The 8,737-nt window shown below is 40.8% G+C and overlaps 1 long non-coding RNA gene across 1 annotated transcript; it reads right to left on the minus strand.

The window, feature by feature from the left end:
* Positions 1 to 5,923: 5,923 nt before the first annotated feature.
* LOC127348522 (uncharacterized) lies at positions 5,924 to 8,336 on the minus strand. The gene is made up of 4 exons (XR_007879810.2): positions 8,023 to 8,336; positions 7,714 to 7,921; positions 6,971 to 7,036; positions 5,924 to 6,135 (listed from the first exon to the last, which is right to left on the minus strand). It is a non-coding gene; the product is annotated as an uncharacterized lncRNA (long non-coding RNA).
* Between the last annotated feature and the right edge of the window lie 401 nt (positions 8,337 to 8,737).

Raw genomic sequence — 8,737 nt, forward strand, 5'->3', positions numbered from 1 at the left:
TCAAAAGAAAAAAGGCAAATAGCCGTAAATTAGGGTTAAAAATAAATCCAACAAAGGAAAGGTTTGTTGTTCATAGAGGCCGACATGTGGGACCCATGAGCCAGCGGCGACCTCAATTTCAAAGGCGGCATATGATCGAAAAGAAAAAGGCAAGTTAGCAAAAATCGTGGGGTAAAAAATCTAAGAAAAGAAACTTTATTGTACATAGAGGATGACATGCGGGTCCCATGAGCCAAAGCACCTTACTCAACGTTTCAGAGGCGGCATGAGATCAAAAGAAAAAGGAAACTCGACCAAATATCAGAGCAAAAAATAATCCAAGAAAAGAAACTTTTATTGTACATAGAGGATGACATATGGGTCCCACTTATACAAGCTCTTTCGCTCCAAGATCTTGCAAGTTGATTGTACATAGAGGATGACATGCGGGGCCCTTGTGTCAGCAGCTTAATCAACATTTCCAAGGCGGCAGGGGATCAAAAGAAAAAGGAAATAGCCAAAAATAAGAGGGTGAAAAAAATCCAAGAAAAGAAACTTTTATAGTATAGAGGATGACATGTGGGTCCCATGAGCCGCAGCCTTCCTCAACGTTTCGTAGGCTGCATGAGATCGAAAGAAAAAGGCAAGTGACCAAAAATAAGAGGGTAAAAATCCAAGAAAAGAGACTTGATTGTACATAGAGGATGACATGCGGGTCCCATCAAGCAGCCTTACTCAACGTTTCCAAGGCGGCAGGGGATCAAAAGAAAATGGAAATAGCCAAAGATCGAGGGTGAAAAAATCCAAGAAAAGAAACTTTTGTAGTACATAGAGGATGTCATGCGGGTCCCATGGGCCAGCAGGTTCCTCAACGTTTTCAAGGGCGGCATGAGATCGAAAGAAAAAGGCAAGTGACCAAACATCAGAGGGTGAAAAATAATCCAAGAAAAGAAACTTTTATTGTACATAGAGGATGACATGCTGTCCCAACGTTTCAAATGCGGCTTGAGATCAAAAGAAAAAGAAAGTAGCCAGAAATTAGGGGGTAAAAAAAACTACAAGAAAAGAAAATTGATTGTACATAGAGGATGACATGCGGGTCCCACGAGTTAGCAGCTTACTCAACGTTTCCAAGGCGGCAGGGGATCAAAAGAAAAAGGAAATAGCCAAAAATCAGAGAGTGAAAAAAATCCCCTAGAAAATAAACTTTTGTAGTACATAGATGATGACATGCGGGTCCCATGAGCCAGCAGGTTCCTCAACGTTTCAAACGTGGCATGAGATCGAAAGAAAAGGCAAGTGACCAAATATCAGAGCCAAAAATAATCCAAGAAAAGAAACTTGATTGTACATAGAGGATGACATGCGGGTCCCATTGTGCGGCAAAGTGGTCCCAACGTTTCAAATGCGGCTTGAGATCAAAAGAAAATGAAAGTAGCCAGAAATTATGGGGTCAAAAAAAAACTCCCAGAAAGGAAAGCTTTATCGTTCATACAGCCGACATGTGGGACCTATGAGCCACAGCCTTACTAAACGTTTCAAAGGCGGCAGGGGATCAAAAGAAAAGGAAATAGCCAAAAATCAGAGGGTGAAAAAAATCCAAGAAATCAAACTTTTATTGTACATAGAGGATGACATGCGGGTCCCATGAGTCACAGATTCCTCAACGTTTCAAACGTGGCATGAGATCGAAAGAAAAAGGCAAGTGACCAAATATCAGAGCCAAAAATAATCCAAGAAAAGAAACTTTATTATACATAGAGGATGACATGCGGGTCCCATTTTGCGGCAGCGGTCTCAACGTTTCCAAGGCGGCACAGACCAAAAGAAAATGAAGTAGCCGTAAATCGTGGGGGTGAAAACAATCTAAGAAAAGAAAGATTTCAATTGGGCTGCATCTGGACATCTGGGCCTTCGAACTATCCTTCCGGGCCTTTTGACTCGTACAATTTCCGCCCACTCAGAACATGAAAGTTCGGATTTTTCTCAAAAAAACAGGAAAGTCCTATGCTTCGCCAAAACAAAAAACAAGGAGATTCAAGATATAAGTTGTAAAAATAAAGATTTAATTTATCCATTTGCAATAGCTCGTAGCGAAATACACCGTTTATTGTCTCGCAAAATAATCAAGATATCACATGTTTCTTGTACGGGAGGTCGACATCGTGGACCCATGAGCCACAGCGTCGTCAACGTTTCAAAGGCGGCAGGGGATCGAAAATTAAAGTAAACCAAATATCGCTTGGTAAAAAAATCCAAGAAAAGAAAACATTTATCGTTCCGAGAGGATGACATGCGGGACCGATGAGGCAGCAAAGATCCTCAACGTTTCCAAGGCGGCAGGGGATCAAAGAAAAAAGAAAATAGCCAGAAATTAATTAGGGGTTCAAAATAAATCCATCAAAGGAAAGTTTTATTGTTCATAGAGGATGACATGTGGGACCGACCTGCCAACAAACGTCCTCATCGTTTCAAAGGGGGCAGGAGATCAAAAGAAAAAGGCAAATAGCCGTAAATTAGGGTAAAAAATAACTCCAAGAAAGGAAACTTTTATTGTTCGTAGAGGATGACATGCGGGACCCATGAGCCACAGCCTTACTTAACGTTTCAAAGGCGGCATGAGATCGAAAGAAAAAGGCAAGTGACAAAATATCAGAGCCCAAGATAATCCAAGAAAAGAAACTTTATTTACATAGAGGATGACATGCGGGTCCCATTTTGCAAGAGCGGTCCCAACGTTTCAAATGCGGCTTGAGATCAAAAGAAAAAGAAAGTAGCCGTAAATTAGGGGGTCAAAAAAATCCAAGAAAATAAAGTTGATGGACATAGAGGATGACATGCGGGTCCCATGAGCTAGCAGCTTACTCAACGTTTCCAAGGCGTCAGGGGATAAAAATAAAAAGGAAATAGCCAAAAATCAGAGGGTGAAAAAAAACAAAGAAAATGAACTTTTATAGTGCATAGAGGATGACATGCGGGTCCCATGAGCCAGCAGGTTCCTCAACGTTTCAAACGTGGCATGAGATCGAAAGAAAAAGGCAAGTGACCAAATATCAGGAGCCAAAAATAATTCACGAAAAGAAACTTGATTGTACATAGAGGATGACATGCGGGTCCCAATTAGCAGCAGCGGTATCACCGTTTGAGAGGCTGCACGGGATCGAAAGAAAAATGCAAGTGACCAAATATCAGGAGCCAAAAATAATCCAAGAAAAGAAATTTTATTGTACGTAGAGGATGACATGCGGGTCCCATTTTGCAGCAGCGGTCTCAACGTTTCCAAGGCGGCACAGAACCAAAAGAAAAATGAAGTAGCCGTAAATCGTGGGGTGAAAAAAATCCAAGAAGAAAGATTTCAATTGGGCTGCATCTGGACATCTGGGCCTTCGAACTATCCTGCTTGGCCTTTTGACTCGTACAATTTCAGCCCACTCCAAAACAGGAAAGTTCCGAATTTTCTAAAAAAACAGGAAAGTCCTATGCTTCGCAAAGACAAAAAAACAAGGAGATTCAACATATAAGTTTGTTTATGTAAAAATAAAGATTTAATTATCCGTTTAAAATAGCTCAGAGCGCAATACATTGTTTATTGTCTGCAAAATAATCAAGATATCATATGTTTCTTGTACGTGGAGGCTGACATCGGGTACCCATGAGCCAACAACGTCGTCAACGTTTTAAAGGCGGCAGGGGATGGAAAGAAAAAATAAACCATAAATATGTTGGTAAAAAATCCAAGAAAAGAAACATTTTCGTTCTGAGAGGATGACATGCGGGACCCATGAGGCAGCAGCATCCTCAGCGTTTATTGTTCATAGAGGTTGACATGTGGGACCTGTGAGCCAGCAGCGTCCTCAACGTTTTAAAGGCTGCACGTGATCGAAAGAAAAAATAAGCCAAAAATCGTTTGGTCAACAAAATCCAAGAAAATAAACATTTACCGTTCTGAGAGGATGACATGCGGGACCCATGAGGCAGCAACATCCTCAACGATTCCAAGGCGGGAGGGGAAATATCCAGAAATTAATTAGGGGTTCAAAATAAATCCATCAAAGGAAACTTTTATTGTTCATAGAGGATGACATGTGGGACCGACCTGCCAACAGCGTCCTCATCGTTTAAGAGGGGGCAGGAGATCAAAAGAAAAAGGCAAATAGCCAGAAATTAGGGGTAAAAAATAACTCCAAGAAAGGAAACTTTTATTGTTCGTAGAGGATGACATGCGGGACCCATGAGCCAGCAGCTTACTCAACGTTTCAAAGGCGGCATGAGATCGAAAGAAAAAGGCAAGTGACAAAATATCAGGAGCCAAAGATAATCCAAGAAAAGAAACTTTATTGTACGTAGAGGATGACATGCGGGTCCCATTTAGCAGCAGCGGTCTCAACGTTTCAAATGCGGCTTGAGATCAAAAGAAAAAGAAAGTTGATTGTACATAGAGGATGACATGCGGGTCCCATGAGTCAGCAGCTTACCCAACGTTTCCAAGGCGGCAGGGGATCAAAAGAAAAAGGAAATAGCCAAAAATCAGAGGGTGAAAAGAATCCAACAAAGGAAACTTTAATAGCACATAGAGGATGACATGCGGGTCCCATGAGCCAGCAGGTTCCTCAACGTTTCAAACGTGGCATGAGATCGAAAGAAAAAGGCAAGTGAAAAAATATGAGGAGCCAAAAATAATTCAAGAAAAGAAACTTTTATAGCACATAGAGGATGACATGCGGGTCCCATGAGCCACAGGGTTCCTCAACGTTTCAAACGTGGCATGAGATCGAAAGAAAAAGGCAAGTGCCCAAATATGAGGTGCCAAAAAAAACTCCAAGAAAAGAAAGTTGATTGCTCATAGAGGATGACATGCGGGTCCCATTTAGCTGCAGCGGTCTCACTGTTTGAGAGGCGGCAGGGGATCGAAAGAAAAAGGCAAGTGAACGAATATGAGGTGCCAAAAATAATCCAAGAAAAGAAAGTTTTATAGTACATAGAGGATGACATGCGGGTCCCATTTAGCAGCAGCGGTATCACCGTTTGAGAGGCGGCAGGGGATCAAAAGAAAAAAGAAATTGCCAAAAATCAGAGGGTGAAAAAAAACCAAGAAAATGAACTTTTATAGTACATAGAGGATGACATGCGGGTCCCATGAGCTGCAGGTTCCTCAACGTTTCACACGGGGCATGAGGTCGAAAGAAAAAGGCAAGTGAAAAAATATCAGGAGCCAAAAATAATTCAAGAAAAGAAAGTTTTATAGTACATAGAGGATGACATGCGGGTCCCATTTAGCAGCAGCGGTATCACCGTTTGAGAGGCGGCAGGGGATCGAAAGAAAAAGGCAAGTGAAAAAATATGAGGAGCCAAAAATAATTCAAGAAAAGAAAGTTTTATAGTACATAGAGGATGACATGCGGGTCCCATTTAGCAAGAAGGTATCACCATTTGAGAGGCGGCAGGGGATCGAAAGAAAAAGGTAAGTGACCAAATATGAGGTGCCAAAAATAATTCAAGAAAAGAAAGTTTTATAGTACATAGAGGATGACATGCGGGTCCCAAGTTAAGAAAGCGGTATCACCGTTTGAGAGGCGGCAGGGGATCGAAAGAAAAAGGCAAGTGACCAAATTTGAGGTGCCAAAAAAAACTCCAAGAAAAGAAAGTTGATTGCACATAGAGGATGACATGCGGGTCCCATTTAGCAGCAGCGGTCTCAACGTTTCCAAGGCGGCAAGGGATCAAAAGAAAAAGGAAGTAGCCAGAAATCAGGGGGTCAAAAAAAAATCCAAGAATAGAAAGAATTTTGGTTCATAGAGGATGACATGCGGGACCCATGATCCTGCATCGTAAACGGCTCGATCGGAGAACGTTGATGTAGCGACCTCACCCTTTTAAGGTGCCGATCTCTGTGCGTATTTGTGCTAGTCCCTGGATCAATCGCTAGCACACACAGTACAAGATGTAATACCAAGAAACAAAAGTCTTTATTACATCGTATGATCCAGAATTTACATAAAGATTACAAATTGCATAGCACAAGGCTAGCATAACATCAGAGTTTCACAACGAACAAACATAGACAGCATGGAGTCCTTCGTCTTCATGTGCCACATGCGAGCATGTTGAGGATAGACTCGTAACCCCTAACGTTTCCTTACACATCATCTGGAAAACCTGCAACATGATACGTTGCAGCCACAAATGGTCAATACATTTGAATTGTATTGGCAAGATGTAACTGTTGGGTGGGCGTAAAAGACACCTATCAATTATATGCATATTGCAACATGGTCTTCCTTCGGCTTAACTCTGTATGTATCAAAATAAATTCTTGTTATAGAATCCCTATACATAATACTAGTACACCAAGGGGTACCAATGTAAGGAGGATCTCCTATACATGATGCTAGTCCACCAATGGAGGTACCAATGTAAGGGTGAATTGCCTGTACATAATGCTAGTCCACCTACGGCAGCACCAATGTAAGGGTAAGCTCCCTATACATAATGCTAGTCTGCCTACGGTAGTACCAATGTAAGGATAAGTTGTCTATACATAATGCTAGTCCACCTACGGCAGTACCAATGTAAGGGTAAACTCCCTATACATAATGCTAGTCCGCCTACGGTAGTACCAATGTAAGGAACTCTACCTATTTACGATTCCTTAACGAGAAAAAAATGTCCATTCTCTTTGATTTCTGGACGGCGATCCCCACCATTATTCACCATGCAAACGCCCCCATCATACCAATATGTCTAGGTTTTTCGTGAACCAAGTTGTTTTCATTATGGAAAACATATCTTTTTACCTCATCTAAAATTGACATGATATCTCAACCACGTATCTATCCACATATCTAGGAAACTCTACTTACGGTGAAAAAGGGAAATCAAAACATAGCAAGACACATAGCGTATATAATAAAAATAATCCTACACATGCACTACTAGTGAAATCCTAGAATATATTTAGCAAACAGTAGGATAGTGAAAAAGTGACACTTGCCTTGGTGAGAGGACTAGTTGGTACACTCTTCACGGAAACACTCGTTGCAATCAACACAACCACAATCTACAAACAAATATTTTCACTCCATAAACACATAGCAACACATATACAATCACAAATAAGAATATGAATGCAATATGTGGATTAAACATGAACAACAAACTTAGCATGTTCTCTGGTTTCAACTATATGCATGATGCCATGGTACAATTTTAATGTTGTTTAAACTATTAAAAACATTTTCTATCACTAGAAAAGGTATATACAACTAAACAAATACCACAAATAAAATAAGCAGGGCCACGTTTTTCTTGTTATAATGTTACTGTACAGAGGGTTCCATTTTCTGCTAATCTCAAAAGAAAACACTTAAAAATAATTTGTGGAACTATTTATATAGCCAAAATACTCTATTTGAGTTTCTGCAAAAACTGTGTAAAAATATGATGCAAAAGTGCAATATTTTGGGTATACTGTATTCTACATATTTTTATGAATCTAGGGACATCTTATTTACTGGATTTCGATAAACGAAACTAAAGATATGATTTTCCAAAGTTTCTATGTTTCTCTGACCATAATATTCGAAAATAGAAATGGATATGACAAGTGGCAGAATCTGGTTGGTCAATACCCCTTCGTTTAAGTGATCAGATTTTGGCCTTAGGATCTAGATCTTGTGGTTCACTGGAAAGAGAATAGTTGAGACAAAAAAAAAATGAAAAGGGGCATCAGCTCACGTAGGCAACACACAGGTCGCTGTGTCGTTCTGGTTCGTGGATGAGTTCGCGTCGATGGTCCTCGACGTCCGTGAAGTAGTCGACGAGCTGAAGACAAAGATTGATGATCGATGGTGTGTTCTACTCCCTTATTCACGCGCAGTAGCTCGTCGGAAACTCGCCGAAAACTTCCCCGTGGACGTTCTCACAGATGAATATAGCTCCGTCGCTGTGGTGCATAAAAAATAACGAAACAAAGCCTGAGATGTGCGCAAGGAAGAAATAGGAAGTTTGGAAGAAACTAGAGATCAAAAGATGGACCGTGCTCACCACAATCGATGATTTACCGCGACGGTACTGCTGACATGCGAGGCAAAATTCAAGCAGCCTGGGGGCTCTCAGAATGTGCCATTTGAGGGGAAATAGAGAGGAAGATGTGGGGCTTAAGTAGCAACAAACGGTGCAACAATTGGTGCAGTAAAACGCCCGGAATCAATTGGGATGAAAAGCAAAAACTGAAAACGTACGCAGTCATGAGCTGTGTCCGTTCGTGGCTGAAGATTGATGACGATGATATGGCAGTGGGGCCCATACATCAGCAAGGAATAAAGAATAAGGAAAGGAGCAGCGTTGCTTGCCTGGTCGTGCGTGTGCACGCGAATGGCCTGCGTGGTTTGCTTTTGTGGCGTGCATGCACACGAAAGTATGGTATGGCCTAGTGCCCCGCTCTCTCTCTTATTTTTTTTCCTTTATTTCTTTTCTTTTCTCTTTCATTTTCTAATTTAGTATTTGGAAATGATTTAAAAACCGAATTTGATCGAAAGTGACTCAAACTAAGTCAGAAAATACCAGTAAAATATCAGTGGATTCCTTATTCAATGAAGAATATTTTGAAACCACTTTTAGTTTAAAAGAAAAACATTTTTATAAATTCAAATTTGGCACATAGTCCTATATGGCTTATTTTGCATTACTTCGGGTTTATGGTTTCTTTATAAATTTGAATTTCGCTCTAATTTTTCCTAAGGAATGCAAAGATGCCATG

The sequence above is a fragment of the Lolium perenne genome, chromosome 4 (genome assembly GCF_019359855.2).
Source record: "Lolium perenne isolate Kyuss_39 chromosome 4, Kyuss_2.0, whole genome shotgun sequence".
NCBI lineage: Eukaryota > Viridiplantae > Streptophyta > Magnoliopsida > Poales > Poaceae > Lolium > Lolium perenne.